Source organism: Hyla sarda, chromosome 7 (genome assembly GCF_029499605.1).
Source record: "Hyla sarda isolate aHylSar1 chromosome 7, aHylSar1.hap1, whole genome shotgun sequence".
Lineage (NCBI taxonomy): Eukaryota > Metazoa > Chordata > Amphibia > Anura > Hylidae > Hyla > Hyla sarda.
In genome coordinates this window covers 57,598,034-57,619,366 of record NC_079195.1, presented here as the reverse complement: position 1 = coordinate 57,619,366, position 21,333 = coordinate 57,598,034, and the positions used below count along the sequence as shown (strand labels likewise).

Below are 21,333 nucleotides of genomic sequence, written 5' to 3'. Positions count from 1 at the left end.
TGCTAGAGGAGTGAATCTGCTGCATTGAGGGTAGAGATGAGCAAACTTTTGAAAAATCGATCCAAATGTATTTGCGGCAAATCTATATTAAAGACAGCTATTTCTGGACTACAGGGAGCCTCAATAGGGGTGTAGAACGCTTTGCTTTGTTCTAACACGCATATGGAGTGTGCTGGGGTAGTGAAATAATACTGTTATTCAGAATGACATGCAGATTACAGGCTTAATCACAGAGCAGCACAATGACAGAGCCTGGAGGTGGCATTAGTATGAGGAGACCATATAGTGGCTGAATGACACAGCGTGGAGGTGTTGGCAGCATGAGGAGACCACATAGTGGCTGAATGACACAGGTTCGATGTGGCTGAAGCATGAGGAGACCATATAGTGGCTGAATGACACAGTGTGGAGGCGTTGGCAGCATTAGGAGACCACATAGTGGCTGAATGACACAGCGTGGAGGTGTTGGCAGCATGAGAAGACCATATAGTGGCTGAATGACACAGGGATTGAGAAGTTCTAGTGTCTACTCATGCTGCTGCCAGTTCCAGGCTGTGTCAATCAGCAACTATATGGTCTCCTTATGCTGCCAAAACCTCCACACTGAGTCATTCAGCCACTATATTGTCTCCTCATGCTTCAGCCACATCCAAGCTTTGTCATTCAGCCACCATATGGTCTCATCATGCTTCAGCCACCTCCATGCTGTGTGATTCAGCAAATATATGGTTTACTGATCCTGGTGGGCCTTGGCCTCTACATGTTTCGCCACTCCCACAGCGTTTTCAAGAGGCAATAGTGGCAATGGCCATTGCCACTATTTCCTCTTGAAAACACTGTTGGAGCGGCAAAACAAGTAGAATTGTGCAGGGCTGGTACTGCCTTCTTCACAAAGAAATGACGGCTTGGCACTCTCCACCTCAGCTCGGCACAAGCCATCAGTTCTCTGAAAGGTGCAGAGTCCACCAATTGAAAAGGGAGGGACCGCAGCACCAGCAACTTGGACAGGAGCACATTCAGCTTCTGCGCCATTAAATGGGTGGGCGAATACTGTTGTCTCTTGGACATGGCTTCGCCGATGGATTGTTGGCGGAATGGCTGACTAAAAGTAGGAGGAGCAAGTGCATCTGGAGCGACAGAAGGAGGGTATGACACACAGCTCCCTTTGGCTGAGGTGGTGGAGCCTTGGCTGGCTGAAAGATGGATAGGCGTGCTGGGTGATGCAGCAGGCTGGACCACTACATCCGAGCCACGGTCATCCCAGGCCGCTTTATGGTGGTGAAGCAAATGTTGACGCAGGGTCGTGGTGCCAACATTGGGACCCTAGCCATGCTACCCATTCTGCCGACATATCTTGCACGTGGCTATGTGAACCTCCTCCGCTTGCTTAATGAGAAACTGCCACACCACCGAGTAGCTGATTTTCCCATCAACAGTCCGCACTAATTGACTGCTACTGCCACTCTTCTGTGCACATCCTGGCACTTCCCTGCCTGACATACTTAGTGCGTATATGAGGGGAGTACAATGCGCTTCACTACGCTTAAAACAGTATTTGTCTAGAACAGCAGCAGGTGTGTACTTTTGCCTGGACTTTCAAAGTATCTAGGCCCTTGACAGATTAACAAGTACAAAATAGTACACTACTCAGATGTAGGTATGTGGTATGCACTTACGAGTGCATAAAAATGCGCTACAGTACGCTTAATAAACATATTTTTGTAAAACACCAACCAGTGATTAATTTTGCCTGTCCTTTCACAGTATGTAGGCCCTTGACAGATTAACAGGCGCAAAATCGTACACCACTTATATGTAGGTATGTGGTATGCACTTATGAGGGCAGAAAAATGGGCTACAGTACACTTAAAAAAGTAGCAAAGGAGTAAAAACACCAGCCAGTGAGTACTTTTGCCTGGACTTTCACAGTAGGGCAGAAAAATGCTGTACAGTACGCCTAACAAAACGTATTTTAGTAAAAAAAAGTAGCAAAGGAGTAAAAACACTAGCCGGTGATCACTTTTGCATTGACTTTCACAGTATCTAGGCCCTTGACAGATTAACAGGTACAAAATAGTACACTACTTAGATGTAGGTATGTGGTATGCACTTATGAGGGCAGAAAAATATGCTACACTTAAAAAAGTATCTGAGTAAAAACACCAGCCGGTGATTACTTTTGCCTGGACTTTCACAGTATCTAGGCCCTTGACAGATTAACATTTACAAAATAGTACACTACTTAGATGTAGGTATGTGGTATGCACTTATGAGGGAAGAAAAATGCGCTACAGTACACTTAAAAAAGTATCTGAGTAAAAACACCAGCCGGTGAGTACTTTTGCCTGGACTTTCACAGTATCTAGGCCCTTGACAGATTAACAGGTTTAAAATAGTACACTACTTAGATATAGGTATGTGGTATGCACCTATAAGGGCAGAAAAATGCGCTACAGTACGCTTAATAAACGTATTGGAGTAAAACACCAGCCGGTGTTTACTTTTGGCTGTCCTTTCACAGTATGTAGGCCCTTGACAGATTAACAGGTACAAAATAGTACACTAGTTAGATGTAGGTATTTGGTATGCACTTATGAGGGCAGAACAATGCGCTACTCTATGCTTCAAAAATTATTTGAGTAAAACACCAGCCCGTGATTACTTTTGGCTGTCCTTTCACAGTATGTAGGCCCTTAACAGATTAACAGGCACAAATAGTACACCACTTAGATGTAGGTATGTGGTTTGCACTTATGAGGGCAGAAAAATGCGGTACAGAACACTTAAAAAAAAGTATTTTTGCACAACACCAGCAGTACACAACAGTGCTGCAGCACAAAAAAAGCTGTGTACTAAACACAAAATTGCACTCTCTCAAAGACTATTAGGAATGGACTGCTGGGTATTATACTGTCTACAGACTAGTATAACCAGCAGATGATTTTTTTTGTGGAACAAAGACACAGAATTTAGCAAAAAAATTATTCCTGCCTCCTCTGCTAAGGTTTATGAAATTTATGATGCAACCCATAGCTATGAGCCCCTCTCTGTAATACAATGCTGTAGAAAGTAACTGGGAGGTTAATGGCTGCAGTAAAAATCCTTTTCAGTGAAAAAACACTGCTCTCTGTCCACCAGAACGCTGATGTGACTAGGATGTGAAACGCCGCTGGAATGAGCTTTTCTGTGTAACACACACACAGCAATGTCCATCCTATTTATATGCAGGGTAATGAAGGATATGACGACCCGCAAAATGGCTGCTGAATATATATAAGGCGGTGATATCACAGGAGTGACTGGCTGCTGATAGGCTTCATCCTGGTTGTGATTCAGTGTCATCCCGCCTACTTCCCTTCCCGCCTTGCCTTCCCAGCGTTCCTTGTCTCATGTACTGACATGTGGATCCACCATTTTAGATGCCCTGGAGCCTGGACCGTAGTAAATGGAGTTTAATGAAGCAATTTGCGCAATAGAATCGCAGCAATATTCGCATTCGTTGCAAATCGAATATTTCATGAAATTCATAACAAATTCGGGTTCGTCAGCTTCAATTCGCTCCTCTCTAATTGAGGACATTGTGAGGACGGAGAAACTTACTGCAAGTTTAGAGGGTTCAATGTCCTGCTAGAGAGGAGGCCATGTGGGTTGATACTGAGGTTATAAAATGTACGTGTATGTTGTTAGGTCTCATGTATACCTGGATAATGCCACCTTCCAGATTAGAATATAGAAAAAAGACGTCCCTACAGACAAAGGTGCCGTAAAACTTAACTTTTACTAGTCAGTTCTTAATAAACTCCACTAAATAAACATAGGGGGAGATTTCTTAAACTTGTGCAGAGGAAGAACAGCGCCCATAGCAACCAATCAGATTGCTTCTTTCATTTTTAAAGGGGCCTGTGAAAAAATGAAAGAAGCAATCTGGTTGCTATGGGTAACTGCATCACTCTACATCGATTTTGAGAAATCTCCCACAAAATGAATTTACCCATGCAACAAGGACCACAAAAACCTATAATCCTGTCAGTATTCAATACATCCAATTTAGAAAATTTTAATAACCTGGCAGGAGTCATCTCATAATAGGGGAACTATGCATTGATTCCTATAAAAATAATTTGCATAAAGGATTTATCACTGGAAGAGCTTACACACCTGGTTAATAGCACCACAGCGATATAAAAAAAAAACCACAGCGTATATGCAATTTTATATGCCCTCATATGAAGGATATATTATTAGAAGAGCCTACACAACTGATTAAATGCACCACAGGTATGTAAAAAAAAAACACAGGGTATATACAATTTTATAAGCACGAGGTTGATACTGAAGTTACAGTGTTTTTCTATTATAACTTAATAGCTTAATTTATAGTGTACAGCTGCAAAATTTTATGTGGTCCTCCAAACAGGGAAATTGAATATATAATGGTGACCTTACCTTTAAAGCAAAAAATGAGTCCCACGTTGAGGTATTGAGAGTAAAATCAGCAATTCCATTCTCATCCGTCAGCTCAGTTTCTTGTAACTTTTCAAAACCGCTAAAAGGATTTCCAATGTGTAGATACACCGCTTGGTTAGACACGGGCTTATCTTTCTCATCAGTTACTTTCACCTTAGAATAAGGAAAGGAAACAAGAAATCAGAACCTCTGTATTGCTATGGTTGATATGTAAGCTGGCCTAGACATTAGTAATAGTAAGGCTTTATCGACATGTCCCAATCTGTAAGAAAAAAAGCGGAAAAACTGAAAAAAAATCAAAGCCACACAGAGCTTTGTCCTACATGCAGTCTAGTCCCCACCACCAATCTTCTCCTCTTCTCCATTCCAATCACCTCCTTACGCAACCAAGATTTCTATATGTCTTCTCTTCATTGTGATTTCAGCCAATCCACAAACTTGTCCTAAAAGGTACTTTAACTCCTTAAGGACACAGCCAATTTTATTTTTGCGCTTTCGTTTTTTGTTCCTCGCCTTCTAAAATCCATAACTCTTTTATATTTCCATTCACAGACCGTTTTTTTACGTTTACGCCGTTACCTGAACGGGATCATTAACATTATATTTTTATAGTTCAGACATTTACGCATGTGGCGATACCAAATATGTTTACTATTTATAATTTTTTTGTTTTTTCTATTAAAATGGGGAAAAGGGGTGATTTCAATCTTCAGTGGGGAGGGACTTTTTCCCTTTTTTTTACTTTTTAAAAACTTTTTTTTACATTTATTTTACACTTTTTTTAGTCCCCATAGGGGACTACCTATAGCAATCATTAGATTGCTAATATTTTTCAGTACTATGTATAGGCATAGCACTGATCAGTATTATCGGTGAACTTCTGCTCTGGTCTGCTGGAAGGCAGATCAGAGCAGAAGACGCTGGGAGACAGATGGAGGCAGGTAATGAGAACTCCGTCCGCCATCTTGGCTGATCTGATCCCTGTATTGATCGCGGCATCTGAGGGGTTAATGTTGAAAATCAGCGCGATAGCTGATGTCCGCTGTTAGGCTACTGACAGCCGCTGGGACCCGCCGTGCATGAAGTGAGCGCAGCTCCTGCGCTCACTTCATAGCCGCACTGTAAATGTATGGTGCTGAGCGCAAAGTACCTTGCTGCTGCGCCGTACATTTACAGTGCATGTCCTTAAGGGGTTTAGGCTACATTCACTTCACGATTTTGCCAAACTGTTTTGAATCAGTTTTTCCAGTTGTAAACAGTTAAATACAGAACAGGATACGAGAGCCGTATAGCAAAATCGTAATGTGAACGCACCCTTACATGTGTATGACTTTTGGTGTCCTGAAACTACTCATTCAAGGGTAGAACTAATACTACCTTGGTCTTTTTCTCCTCACCTTGGAATGATGTAGATGTCCTTTTTGATAGGTTTGTAGTCTGTCAGTGAATTGAACTTTTTTATGCATTTTTAGTATGACGTCAGCTGATGCCTTTTCAATATGCCCTGAAAGAAAGAATGGACTTTCCAGGATTCTCAAACTGCATTGTAACACATTTCCCAAATTAAAAAGGGGATATTAAAAGGGTTTTACCACATTATCAACAGGACAGGGAAAAACTAGGTGATCAATGGGTTTACCACTGCTAACAACAGAACACAAATTAACCCAGGTAAATCTGGGACCACATTGATTAACTATTCACAATTGCTCCAGGGTGCAAGAACTGGAGCACTAAGGTCCCATAAGGGACTGACTACCTAAAACTTAGCTTTTATTGTATATGTATTCAAATTAAACCTGGTGATTAGTGCTGTTAAAATAGACGACCCTATATCTTGTACATTGCAAGATCCTTAATCACTGGCAGGGTCTACCAAGGCGGGGCCCCCTCTTTTGTGCTCCAAATGGATGCCACATATAATATAGCGCCTGTTATTGGCAGTGTATGTTAATTCCACTGGCCTTATCACATAGGGAGAGGCATCAATCCCTCTCTTTTTACATGTAATCTTAGGGCGTTTTGGCAGATATTACTAGTGGTGCCTGCCTGTTTTTATCGCCGGGGCCTACATGCTCTTCTACCTATTATTGTTAGGATTGCCAATTGTATGTATAAGTTATAGGACAAGATATAGGAGATGCAATTAAAACATGAAAAATTGCCTCCTTCTACATGTTTCAGTGTCACCACACCGTCATCAGGAGGGTAAATGAGGAAAACATCCCCCACGCGTCAATACAGAGTATTTATAGACTATCCCCTATTGTGTCATAAGTCCGTTCCTCAGTTCTACCAATCTTCTAACTGCATCAATTGGTTGTTACTCCGTTACCTACCGAATCCTCTTCATGTAGGGCTATTGACGTAACTATGAGCTCATTACTCAGTGACCGCATCTATTCGTGCGAGATCCAACAGGTCTGGCGCATGTCCGCAGTCTTTAGTATCAATGGCGATATTTCTAATGTAATCGCGCTGCGATCCTTCCGGTTGACATCGCCCGAGAATGTGTTAATCTCGCGCATGCGCCCGAACTTGTATACACGAGTGGCTCATATCGGCACGTCATGCGCATGACAAAGGACTTATACTTTACTGGTATCTATATACCTATTTTCGCATGCCCAATTCTCTTTTACCACTAGTTCTATTCAGTATCCAGGATGATTATATATATATATATAGAACAATCGTCCAGTATCCAACAATCGTAAAATCAGACAGGGACGATTGTTCTCTATATATACTGTATTTATTGGGGTATACCATGCACCGGCCTATAACACGCACCCTCATTTTTCCAAGGAAATTTTGGTAAAAAAAATGTTTTAACAAAATATCCTTGGGAAAATTAGGGTGCGTGTGTGTGCAGGTGTACCTCGATAAACTGTTTCTGGCGGCTTCTGCAGTTCAATGATTTAAAGCAAGCTCTTTAAATCATTGACATGCAGTGGCTTCTGTGGGGCCAGAGTGCCACTGCTCTATTCCCTCCCCCTCCCCGGTATTATAGTTAAATATCCTGCCGCCAGCACGGCCCAATTCCCTCCCCGTCCCCAGTTTTATAGTTAAATATCCTGCCACCACTGCCCAATTCCCTCCCTGTCCCCAGTATTATAGTTACATGTGCCCTGGGGATTGTGGTCCTTCAAGCTCCGGCGGCCTCGTGAACTGTCACTGTACGCCGCGCACTGTGACAGATCAGGAGGCCGCCGGAGCATGAAGGACCGCAGTCCCCAGGGCACATGTAACTATAAAACCGGGGACGGGGAGGGAATTGGGCCATGGTGGCAGCGGGATATTTAACTATAAAACCAGGGACGGGGAGGGAATTGGGCCATGGTGGCGGCGGGATATTTAACTATAAAACTGGAGACGAGGAGGGAATTGGGCAGTGGCGGCGGTGGGACATATAACTATAAAACCGGGTACGGGGAGGGAATCTAGCAGTAGGACTCTGACCAGGCAGAAGCTGCTGCAGTTCAATGATTTAAAGCACCCGCTTTAAATCATTGAACTGCAGTGGCTTTTGCGGGGTCACAAACAGTCGGCGTATAACACGTAGATAGACTTTATGCTAAAGATGTTAGCATAAAAAATGTGTGTTTTATGCCGATAAATACGGTATATATATATATATATATATAATCATCCTGGATACTGAGGAAGCGCCTGTAAGCCCTGCCAATAAAAACATTAGTGGTGAAGCCGACAGGCACCACTAGTAATATCTACCAATACACAAGAAGAGGTGGTTGAGCCCTAAGATTACATGTAAAAAGAGAGGGTTTGATGCTTCTCCCTATATAATAAGGGAATTGGAATTAACATACACTGCCAATAACAAGCGCTATATGTGGCATATGAGAGGGCCCCACCTTGGTAGATCCTGCCAGTGATTAATGATCTAGCAACGTACAAGATATAGGGTCGTCTATTTTAACAGCAATAATCACCAGGTTTAGTTGTCATACATATACAATAAAAGCTAAGTTTTAGAAAGTCTGTCCCTAATGGGACCTTAGTGATCCGGTTCTTGCACCCTGGAGCAACTCCTAACAACACCACCGATCAAGAGAACAGAGGGGAAATGTCCCATTTAAAAAATGAAGTGCACTGTGCATGCACGCCCAGCATTCTATTCATTCTCTATGGGGCTTATATTTGTTACAAAGCATTGGGCTCAGCAATGTTCGAAAGACAATGGATTGCTGACCATGCTGGTTGCTGTGCCTTTTCCTGTAGCAGAAACATAAACTTGTAAGTATATAGTGCGATTCCATTCATACATATAAATGTCTCTGCACATATGTTGCACAACTTTAAAGACATGCATATTGCACAATTAAAGCGAGAATGTATTCCTAGAGAATAAGTGGAAAATAATATATGGATTTATTTACTTTACTAAATTCTTACCTGTATGATCTTCTTTCAGTGACGATTGAATTAGCAAAAACTGATCTGGGTTTGATTTTGAGAATTTGAATAATCCAAGGTCAATATCTTTTAATACACATCCTTTGCTGTCAGTCTACAAAAAAACAAAAAAACAAAAATCACGTTTAGCATAATGGCTTAGATAGAGTCTAAAGGGCATTTTCACTCAGGAGTGGTATTAAACCAGTTATCCCTGGTTCTGAGATCCAGGACCCCCAGCTTCAATTATATCTGCACCCTTAGATCACAGACACAGTCAGGGGCATAGTTAGAGGCTCTTGGATGCAAAAGTTCATCTTTGCACCCCTCTTCCAGAGCATTGTTTCTTTATTGCCGTCTTCCTTTATGACTAAGTGTAAAAGAATAGGTATAGAGGATGCAGAGATAGCAGTTGGATCCAGATCCTTAAAGAAATGGGCACAGGCATCTCTGCCACATACTGTAAGAAGACACCAGTATGATAAATTGCACATTGGGGGCCCTTTTAGAGATTTTGAATTAGGTTCCACAAACTCTAAGCCACACCCTAAACTACTGTGTGTGTCATTGGTAAGATATTGACCTCCATCAGATGACTCTGCTCTGCAGATGTGCAGAAAAGTTTGTCCATGTCCCATGGATCCAAAATCAAACAGACTTTTCATTTTCTATTGTGTGAAGTATAGTGCCACAATAATCATCCTGTTAGGATTCATGGCAGGTGGACAGCAGATATTGGATCCCCTGGGCCTGTGTGAGTGGAGACTTGAGCAGTGCCAGGGAGCGGGGTCTGGTTTTCACCAGTGCCACTGGTTTTCACCAGAGCCTGCCGCAAAGCGGGATGGTCTTGCTGCGGCAGGCGGCACCCAGGTCGCTACCCCTGGCATGACTCATCCACACAGGTAGCTGGGGGGTGGCATGACACAGACAGAGACTGGCAGGACATGGCGGGATGGCAGAAGGTCAGGGCAGGTTCACAGGTACAGGTAGGTAGGGAAACAGGGAACAAGTACACGGTAGCGAGACACAGGACTTCACAATGGCAAAAACAACCAAAGATCCAGCAGGGAAAGCAGAGAGGATCAGAGATTTATAGAGCAGGGGACAGGTGCAAGCACTTTAAATAATTGGCTACTGGCCCTTTAAGAGTAAGAGCTCTGGCACAGGCGCACCCTAGGAGGCGGAGGCAAACGCTGACAGTGAGGATGGTGAGTAACGGGCTGAGATTCACATGCGGGCGCGTCCCACGATGCGAATCTCAGCCCCAACAACAGCGAGGACAGAGAGCGCACACAGCCGTCGAATCCAGCCAGAGCGCAGGCGTTACACCTCCATTGGTAATGAGGACTTTGTATAAAAAGGTGTAACTTAAAGCTTCTGGTCCTTGTTCAAAATTTGTAACAGTACCTGAACTACCAACTATGTAATTTATTGTACTTCATATGGTCTCTTTAAATGGGACAGAAGAACTTTTGAACAAAACCCACAGCCCTTCCTTTCCCTCCCAACCTATGTATTTGTCTAAATATCCCTTATTAGCTATATAGAGCAGTTTCCCTCTTTCAGCTGTCACTTACATGCAGGGAGTGAGAGAAAGACATAATTCTCAGATCCTTGTCTTTGTGTAAACCCCTTAAAGAGACCTCGCCTGGAAGACAAACATAAACCAATTTCTGCCTTCACAGCCACACCTCCCCCTCTCACCCCCTTTGTGAGGACCTTGCCTGCAGAGATTCCTGTCTCCCCAGCACATAACACTGCTCTTTGCCTGCTGTAGATCTTATCACTGACTGCTGCCATTCAGAGCATAGCATGATTTGTTGCTGGGGGAAGGATAGTTTGAAAGGAAAGACATGTAGTGTGTGTTGCTGACTGTTTTTACAATGACACAGCATGCACACAGATAGTAATAGCAATTGGCTGGCAGCCATTACACAGAGCCGCACTGACTGCTGAAAGTTGTAGTCTGGGCTGCAAGCAAGGTAAAAGGATATTTAGGAGACATCAGGGGCCACAGGAGCTGGCAAAATCACAAGTATAACTACAGGGGGCACAGAACAGGTATTGTGGTGGCCTTGTGGGCATTTTTATTTCTCTGAACTTCCCTGGAGCACCCCTTTAAAATATTAAGTAGAGATGAGTAAATCAAGCCTAGTGGATGCATCCTTGATCAGAACTTTGGGTAAAAAGAGGTTTGCAGAACATTAAAACTTGGTGAGGTTTGCGCAAGAACTAGCAACGGCATTATTATAGGAGTAGGGATGAGGAATGCATGGTACTTTGGCACCATGTCAGTGTAGGTGGAGGAAGTAGGAACACTATTATGACATCAGGCTAGCCCAGCATACTTTATAGCCAGTAGCAGATTAGCATATCATCGCTTGCTAATCAGAGACACCTGTCAAGTGCTCAGACCCTTCAAAGAATCAACAAGATATGTCCGAGAGGACAACAATGAAATTATTGATGTTATGCCATTGATATTCGTTCAAGAGCAAAATTCTAAGTGATGATTGAGCAAGGAGGGATGGATAAAGGTTCACATCTGGCTGGCAGCAGTATGGATGTTCTTCTTTAGGAGGAGATGGATGAGGATTGGGACATGAAGAGGATTTGGAGATGGAACCTGTTGTAGGGATGGGGGAAGAGGAACCTACACACAGTGTCAGTGATGTTGATGATGATGATGACAATGTGGATGACCATGAGGACCAACCCTGTCAGTATGGGACAGAGGCGGAACAAGCCAGGCCCTACGAAAAGCTGGCAAAGATGGCAAGCTGTAGGCTTTCTCTCTTGCGCACTGACAGGCATATTGTGCGCTTAAATGAAAGAGATGAGTACTTGATATTCACACTCATAGACCTTGGTATGGGAATGGGGGAATTTTTTTACCATTTGAGAAGGAGGATACATAGAATTTTTATAGAGAGAAGCTATGCAGCCAGCTTATCACAGCTTAACAGCAGCAAACACCCATTGAACACACCTGTAGAGTCAACACTTCCTTTGCCAGCACTACTCCTGCAGCAGTATGTTCATGTTGGAGTACATGATTATGAAGTTTTTATATTTGGTATTCAACCCTCACATTAATCCTCATCAAAGGGATGTACACCACCACCTGAACAACCAGGTTGATGAATACCCAACCCAGAGCCCGTGGACTTCCAGGTCATCAGATTAGACCATTGGCTTGAACTTGCACAGTTTTCCATCAGTGTTCTGTCTTGTCTACCCCCCAGAGAGAGTACTATCAAAGAGAGTGTTCACTCCATAGGAGAACAAGATTTAACAACAAAAACTTACATTTGTTAAAATGAATCAGGTAAGGTGAGGAATTTAAAACTTCTAAACCTGATGCCACTTATTCGAATGTACTACCACCACTCCTGTTGTCCACTAGCTATAACTAGCACCAATAAACCACTGCTTGCTGTCTGCTGGCTACTACAACTATCACTAGCAACATTCAAGAAGAAGTGAAAGGACAGATCACTCCCCAGTTCTAGCATGTCAAGAAGGATATTCTTTATTTCAGGTACTGCATTTGGTACACAAATGTGGGGCGGGTGGGGGTGGATTCTCGTATGAGACACAGGAGGGACGGCAACACCATTTTGTTCCATCAAGGAACTTCTTCCAGTCTCCTATGACTACTTTCCCATCACAGGTGCACTTTAAGCATTCATGCCTTTAAGTAGTCATTGGAGGCTGGAGGAAATTCCTTGCTGGAATCAAACAGCGTTGCCTCGTCCCTCCTACGTCTCACCCGAGAATCACCACCACCACTATGCAGTACCTGAAATCAAGAAAATCCTCCATGCCCGCTAGAAATGGTTGAGTGATCCGTCCTTTCATTTCTATTTGAATGTTGCATTGCTACTGAAATACTTTGTCAGGACGTAGAGAACCCCAGGAGCGGTAAAGGGGAATAGCAACCTGAATATTCCTGCTCTAGAACATACATTGTCAGCAAATTGCCTCAATACAGCGTGCAGTGCCTGGTGTATTTCTACTACTATTTATTTACAACTATCACTAGTCCATCCACCACTGCCGACTGTCAACAGGCTACAACTATCACTAGTCTACCATTGCCTGTTGTCCTCTAACTACAACTTAAGCTAGTCTACCACTCCCTGGCATCCACAGGCTACAACAACTATCACAAGTTCACCACTGTCTGCTGTTTGCTGGCTATTACAACTACAACCAGTCCACCACTGCCTGCTGTCCACTGGCTACTACAACCATCACTAGTCCATTCACCACTGCTTGCTGTCTGCTAGCTACAACTATCACAAGTCCATCACCCTTGCTGTTGAGGTCTGCACATACACAAACCATGATGCCAAAAAAAGGAATATTTTTTCGGCTTTGTTTAAAAAAAATATATTTTTTCTTGGATCACCAACCCTGTTGCAACTCCCAAAAGGAAGAATTTTTGTAATGCTTGGAAAAAGCCATTGTTTTAACTTGCCAACAACAAAACCTGTTGCTACTCCAACAAAGGGATGATTTTTTCCGGCAGGCATCTGTCAACAAAAACTGATACTTTATGCACCTTTATTTTGATGCTAAAAACAATAAAAATATTACTACTGCAGTGTGTTTCTGAACAAGCTGTTAGTTAACCATATGTTACCGCATGTTGCTGTAAGTTTCACATTAAAGTAGCTGTAAAACCCTTTAAAACGACATAAATACATTGCTAGGTGACCATAGCAGTGTTATACAATGCTTTTGCTCTCACAGGAAGTGCTATACACATATTTTGATGAACTTATTCTCCATGAACTAAACTTTTTCAAAAATGTATGCAAACCTGCCGGAGCAAACTTTTGAAAAGCTCATTCGACTCTAATATTAATAATACACATCCCTTATGTTGATTTTGCTTTGATAAATATCTCACTTTTGCTTTCTTTATACTTATGCAGTTGATTTTATCTTCATCTTCTTCACTGCTGGAATCTGAACTGGCCCATTTCCTGTGAAAATGTTCTGATAAACAAATAGAAAGGTCGATTGATCCCTCTACTGGCTTTCCATAAGTGTATCTGAAAAATTAAGAGGATAAAACTGATATTATTTACAAAACAATCACAGAAATTGATGTGATCCAAGGTTAATACAAGGTGCCCAACCCCAAGTGCAGTTGTGCACCTACGTTGGAGTGGAGGACCCGCACCTATGGATCACAATGTGGTTTCACTGCTGTGGTTAATGTAAACAATGACATTAGCTATACCTCAAAACTGATGTAAAATTGAGACATTAGCCAGTATATCCTTATATGAAAGACACACTTGAGCCCGCATACCACGCCAAGGTTTCTCAAGTGATGCGGGTCCTATCAACTAACCTACCTGGCCAGATAAATAAAACCAGGAACCGATATACGGCAGCCATAGGCCTGACTTGCAGATTGCTCCTCAGTCACCTCCAGTGTGAATCTAAGCACACATACAATGGGAGGGAGTAGACAAACTACAAGCCCCACCCCTGGTTGGTTCATTTGTAGCAGGCCTCACAGGTGAAACCCTAATGCTACCCAGCAAGATAAAAGGGTGCATTAGTATAAGCCTTAAGCAAAGACATGTCGGCTTATATTTGCATGAACATGGTTATAGCATGAAAACTCAACCCCAAGTGCAGTTGTGCACCTTTGCTGGGGCGGAGGTCCCGCTCTTGTGAACCGTTGCTAAGGGCGATCCCCAGCATAAATTTGCATACAATGGAGGATGCCTGCAAACGGTCACAAGTACCACAATAGCATCCTGACACCAGATAAATGTGTATGTGGATGTATTAAATATGACTAAACAATCACAGAAATTGATGTGATCCAAGGTTAATACAAGGTGCCCAACCCCAAGTGCAGTTGTGCACCTACGTTGGAGTGGAGGACCCGCACCTATGGATCACAATGTGGTTTCACTGCTGTGGTTAATGTAAACAATGACATTAGCTATACCTCAAAACTGATGTAAAATTGAGACATTAGCCAGTATATCCTTATATGAAGGACACACTTGAGCCCGCATACCACGCCAAGGTTTCTCAAGTGATGCGGGTCCTATCAACTAACCTACCTGGCCAGATAAATAAAACCAGGAACCGATATACGGCAGCCATAGGCCTGACTTGCAGATTGCTCCTCAGTCACCTCCAGTGTGAATCTAAGCACACATACAATGGGAGGGAGTAGACAAACTACAAGCCCCACCCCTGGTTGGTTCATTTGTAGCAGGCCTCACAGGTGAAACCCTAATGCTACCCAGCAAGATAAAAGGGTGCATTAGTATAAGCCTTAAGCAAAGACATGTCGGCTTATATTTGCATGAACATGGTTATAGCATGAAAACTCAACCCCAAGTGCAGTTGTGCACCTTTGCTGGGGCGGAGGTCCCGCTCTTGTGAACCGTTGCTAAGGGCGATCCCCAGCATAAATTTGCATACAATGGAGGATGCCTGCAAACGGTCACAAGTACCACAATAGCATCCTGACACCAGATAAATGTGTATGTGGATGTATTAAATATGACTAAACAATCACAGAAATTGATGTGATCCAAGGTTAATACAAGGTGCCCAACCCCAAGTGCAGTTGTGCACCTACGTTGGAGTGGAGGACCCGCACCTATGGATCACAATGTGGTTTCACTGCTGTGGTTAATGTAAACAATGACATTAGCTATACCTCAAAACTGATGTAAAATTGAGACATTAGCCAGTATATCCTTATATGAAGGACACACTTGAGCCCGCATACCACGCCAAGGTTTCTCAAGTGATGCGGGTCCTATCAACTAACCTACCTGGCCAGATAAATAAAACCAGGAACCGATATACGGCAGCCATAGGCCTGACTTGCAGATTGCTCCTCAGTCACCTCCAGTGTGAATCTAAGCACACATACAATGGGAGGGAGTAGACAAACTACAAGCCCCACCCCTGGTTGGTTCATTTGTAGCAGGCCTCACAGGTGAAACCCTAATGCTACCCAGCAAGATAAAAGGGTGCATTAGTATAAGCCTTAAGCAAAGACATGTCGGCTTATATTTGCATGAACATGGTTATAGCATGAAAACTCAACCCCAAGTGCAGTTGTGCACCTTTGCTGGGGCGGAGGTCCCGCTCTTGTGAACCGTTGCTAAGGGCGATCCCCAGCATAAATTTGCATACAATGGAGGATGCCTGCAAACGGTCACAAGTACCACAATAGCATCCTGACACCAGATAAATGTGTATGTGGATGTATTAAATATGACTAAACAATCACAGAAATTGATGTGATCCAAGGTTAATACAAGGTGCCCAACCCCAAGTGCAGTTGTGCACCTACGTTGGAGTGGAGGACCCGCACCTATGGATCACAATGTGGTTTCACTGCTGTGGTTAATGTAAACAATGACATTAGCTATACCTCAAAACTGATGTAAAATTGAGACATTAGCCAGTATATCCTTATATGAAGGACACACTTGAGCCCGCATACCACGCCAAGGTTTCTCAAGTGATGCGGGTCCTATCAACTAACCTACCTGGCCAGATAAATAAAACCAGGAACCGATATACGGCAGCCATAGGCCTGACTTGCAGATTGCTCCTCAGTCACCTCCAGTGTGAATCTAAGCACACATACAATGGGAGGGAGTAGACAAACTACAAGCCCCACCCCTGGTTGGTTCATTTGTAGCAGGCCTCACAGGTGAAACCCTAATGCTACCCAGCAAGATAAAAGGGTGCATTAGTATAAGCCTTAAGCAAAGACATGTCGGCTTATATTTGCATGAACATGGTTATAGCATGAAAACTCAACCCCAAGTGCAGTTGTGCACCTTTGCTGGGGCGGAGGTCCCGCTCTTGTGAACCGTTGCTAAGGGCGATCCCCAGCATAAATTTGCATACAATGGAGGATGCCTGCAAACGGTCACAAGTACCACAATAGCATCCTGACACCAGATAAATGTGTATGTGGATGTATTAAATATGACTAAACAATCACAGAAATTGATGTGATCCAAGGTTAATACAAGGTGCCCAACCCCAAGTGCAGTTGTGCACCTACGTTGGAGTGGAGGACCCGCACCTATGGATCACAATGTGGTTTCACTGCTGTGGTTAATGTAAACAATGACATTAGCTATACCTCAAAACTGATGTAAAATTGAGACATTAGCCAGTATATCCTTATATGAAGGACACACTTGAGCCCGCATACCACGCCAAGGTTTCTCAAGTGATGCGGGTCCTATCAACTAACCTACCTGGCCAGATAAATAAAACCAGGAACCGATATACGGCAGCCATAGGCCTGACTTGCAGATTGCTCCTCAGTCACCTCCAGTGTGAATCTAAGCACACATACAATGGGAGGGAGTAGACAAACTACAAGCCCCACCCCTGGTTGGTTCATTTGTAGCAGGCCTCACAGGTGAAACCCTAATGCTACCCAGCAAGATAAAAGGGTGCATTAGTATAAGCCTTAAGCAAAGACATGTCGGCTTATATTTGCATGAACATGGTTATAGCATGAAAACTCAACCCCAAGTGCAGTTGTGCACCTTTGCTGGGGCGGAGGTCCCGCTCTTGTGAACCGTTGCTAAGGGCGATCCCCAGCATAAATTTGCATACAATGGAGGATGCCTGCAAACGGTCACAAGTACCACAATAGCATCCTGACACCAGATAAATGTGTATGTGGATGTATTAAATATGACTAAACAATCACAGAAATTGATGTGATCCAAGGTTAATACAAGGTGCCCAACCCCAAGTGCAGTTGTGCACCTACGTTGGAGTGGAGGACCCGCACCTATGGATCACAATGTGGTTTCACTGCTGTGGTTAATGTAAACAATGACATTAGCTATACCTCAAAACTGATGTAAAATTGAGACATTAGCCAGTATATCCTTATATGAAGGACACACTTGAGCCCGCATACCACGCCAAGGTTTCTCAAGTGATGCGGGTCCTATCAACTAACCTACCTGATATTATTTACAGTCAGATCCTATCCTGCTCTGGGCAGTAGGCTATAATGTATTTCATTACCATCTTGAAAGATTACACTAATAAAATGCATTGTCCTAAAAAATTATTTAATGAGATTTTCAATATTTCATTTCTTTTGTACAGAGAAATAATTTGGTCCACTGGTGGGACTTCTTGGAATGAACTGGCACCTTAAATCCCCTACAGTGCCATAACAGGGGGAAAAAATGCACCACATGTGTCTATTTCTAATTATTGTATAGTGGGCAAAGACCCAATGGAGAGCGATAGCGATGGTAATATCTGGAAAATTGTGTCTGGTTTAGGGCTGGGCCTTGTGGTACACCTTAGGGTTGACATAGGGTTGGATCAAGGGCTTTGTAGTCCCATGCTTCTGCAATTGTGTGGGGGCTGCGTAGATGGGAGTAGTTATTTCCTGGGGCATACACTGGTTTGGCAGTACTTGGCTGATGAAAGCTGGGGTGCCCTTGATGTTTTTAGGCAAAAGAGCGAAGAAGCTGTGAATGGAGGATGGATGTAATGGGTCTAGAATGTAGGCACAATCTCTTAATGCAGTTCTTATTGCTGGTGGTAGGGAAAAGGTTACCTGTAAGTTGGTAATATATTCCTGGTACTAGTCTTTGTTGTTATTCGTTGAGTTAATAAGGATCCCACTGGTTGGCTTTCAGTGGTGTCCCATAAAATCGGTTCTTACATGTGCTGCACTTGGCTCTGCAGTGTGCACAATTTTAATAGTAGCTGAGAAGTAAGCTAGTAGTCCCCTAGGCTATGGAGTACTTGTTGTTGGGGTAATATAACTCAATAATGAATTATGAAATATGGTCATGAAACTGATTTATTATGAAAAATGTAAAATAATGAAAAATTATCAGACTTATGACCTGGTGAATTGCAGACTAATAAAATTGATACAATCCACATCTGAGCCAACTATTTCCTCATATATTAAGTTCTTTTTGACGTGAGATGATGTTAATGCTAAGGAGGTAGTTTTGCAATACTCATATGCAGATTTGTTGATTATACAGTAGGTTATAAACATTAATGAGTAATAAAACCATAATAGCTAAAAAGGAATATCAATGAGATATGAATATATCGAGATTAGTTAAGCATTAAAATCTCATGTTAATTGACTACATACAGTAAAACAGTAAATGAGAAATAAGCAACAATGTTACAGTATTACATTAGCTACTAGGTTAGAGGATATCAAATACAGATAGTAGGAATTTATTCTGCAAGAGGAAACCACATGATATCAAGATTAGTGTTGAGCACAAAATCGTAATGCTAATTTTTATCGCGAATATTGGCACTTCGCAATTTCCCAAATATTTAGAATTTTGTGCTATATATTTGTAATGATGAATATTCTTTTTTTTTCATATACAAATTTTTATGTAAATTTTTGCATGGAAAAAAAGTGTACAAACATAGCGAATATGCGAATTTTGCGTAATATTGCAAATATGAATATGGCCCCTGCCGCTCATCACTAATAAAGATTGGCATATCTAATTTTCTGGACATATCAATGTGTAATTATAAATTACACTCTGATCTCTTCTAACCCACTACAAATCACATGACCTCAAGAATGGGCACACTCCATCTAAGGATGTAACATGGGAGAGTTTATTCCATCCTCCCGCCCCATTCTGGACTATTTTAACATAAGACTTTAAGACAGATAGCAGAGATATATGATCTTGCTCTATAGTTTAAAGGGAAACACTTGAAGCAAGATTTTCTGTGGGAATTATATTTTAGAACACTTAGCTTGGTGAAAGATGTAGCTATCAATATCTAAAGCAATAGTTCAACACTTTGACATGAATCTGGAAAAAAGATTCTTCTGCAGTTAGAATCCAGAACATCCTAAAATTACAATTTCAATACAGAGATAATTATTTTATCTACCGTATTTACCAATCGAAATGGTATAATTCCATCCACATTTCCAAATTAGTCTTAGTCAGATGGAATACCATTTTTGTGTCTCTTACCAGTCATGCGGCATGTCCCTCCTGCTGCCTGGAAAAGCTGGATGGTCCATCATCGTATTGTCATGGGTATGGCACGTATGCACTTTATAGCTTACACTGATTATTTGTGTGTTTGGCACGTGTTCTAGGCATCTGTTTTGCCAGTGTTATTTATCACTATTTATTTATCACTATTTTGAATTCCCAATTTTTTTATGCAGCTGTGCTTTGTCTTACCTCTATAGACCTATTTATCTATACATACCCCATATTTTTTGGACTCCCCTCCTGTCTCCGATTGATTATTTTATAACATATATTTTATATCAATTTAATATTATACCTACGTATTTTTCACTCTGTCCTTGTGTGTATTACACCTCTGTTATGATGAATTGACTTAATGAAATATATTTCACATGAATTTACCATTTATTTATTTACGTATATATTCTATTTGGGGTTATATGTGTGCGCATCTAGTGCGCTTATAGGGGTATATTGTCATGGGTAGTGTTGCTCGCGAATATTCGCAATGCGAATTTTATTCGCGAATATTGCATATTCGCGAATTCGCGAATATTTGCGAATATAGCACTATATATTCGTAATTACGAATATTCGTATTTTTTTTTTTTTTCACAGTACACATCACAGTGATCATCCCTCTCTGCTTCCAGCTTATGTGGTGTAAAGAAGGCTCTAATACTACTGTGTGAGACTGGTGTGCGAATTTGCACATATGCGAAAATTTGCATATGCTAATTTTCGCATATGCGAATTTTCGCGTATGCCAATTTTGTATATGCTAATTTTTGCATGTGGTAATTTTCGCATACGCGAATATTCAAATATGCGAAAATAAAACGTGACTATTACGAATATGCAAATATTCGCGAATATATGACGAATATTCGTCCATATATTCACGAATATTCGCGAATTCGAATATGGCCTATGCCGCTCAACACTAGTCATGGGTAGCCATATCGTCACTAAGAGTTCAGGCTGGTTAACCCCATAGGGATGAAGCCAATTTTTACTTATGTTTTTACTTATGCTTTTACTCTCTCTCCAAAAAACAAATTTTGCTCCTTCTCTTCTGAGCGTTATAGTGCACCCGCAGAGCACTTTACATCCACATATTGGGTATTTTCTTCCAAATTAATGGTGTTACAAAATTTGGGGGGCTTTTTCTCCTGTTACCCCTTGTAAAAATGAAAAATTAAAGGTAACACCAGCATTTAAGTGAAATTTTTATTTTCATTTTCACGTCCAACTTTAACAAAAATTTGTCAAACACCTGTGGAGTATTAAGGCTTACTGTACCCCTTATTACCTTCCTTGAGGAGTGTAGTTTCCAAAATGAGGTCAAATGTGGGTGTTTTTTTTAGTGTGTATGTCAGAACTAGAGATGAGCGAACTTACAGTA

The 21,333-nt window shown here is 42.0% G+C and overlaps 1 pseudogene; it reads right to left on the bottom strand.

Annotated features, from left to right (window-relative positions):
- LOC130283127 (alpha-2-macroglobulin-like) overlaps positions 1–21,333 on the bottom strand; it is a 198,526-nt pseudogene that overhangs the window by 123,687 nt on the left and 53,506 nt on the right.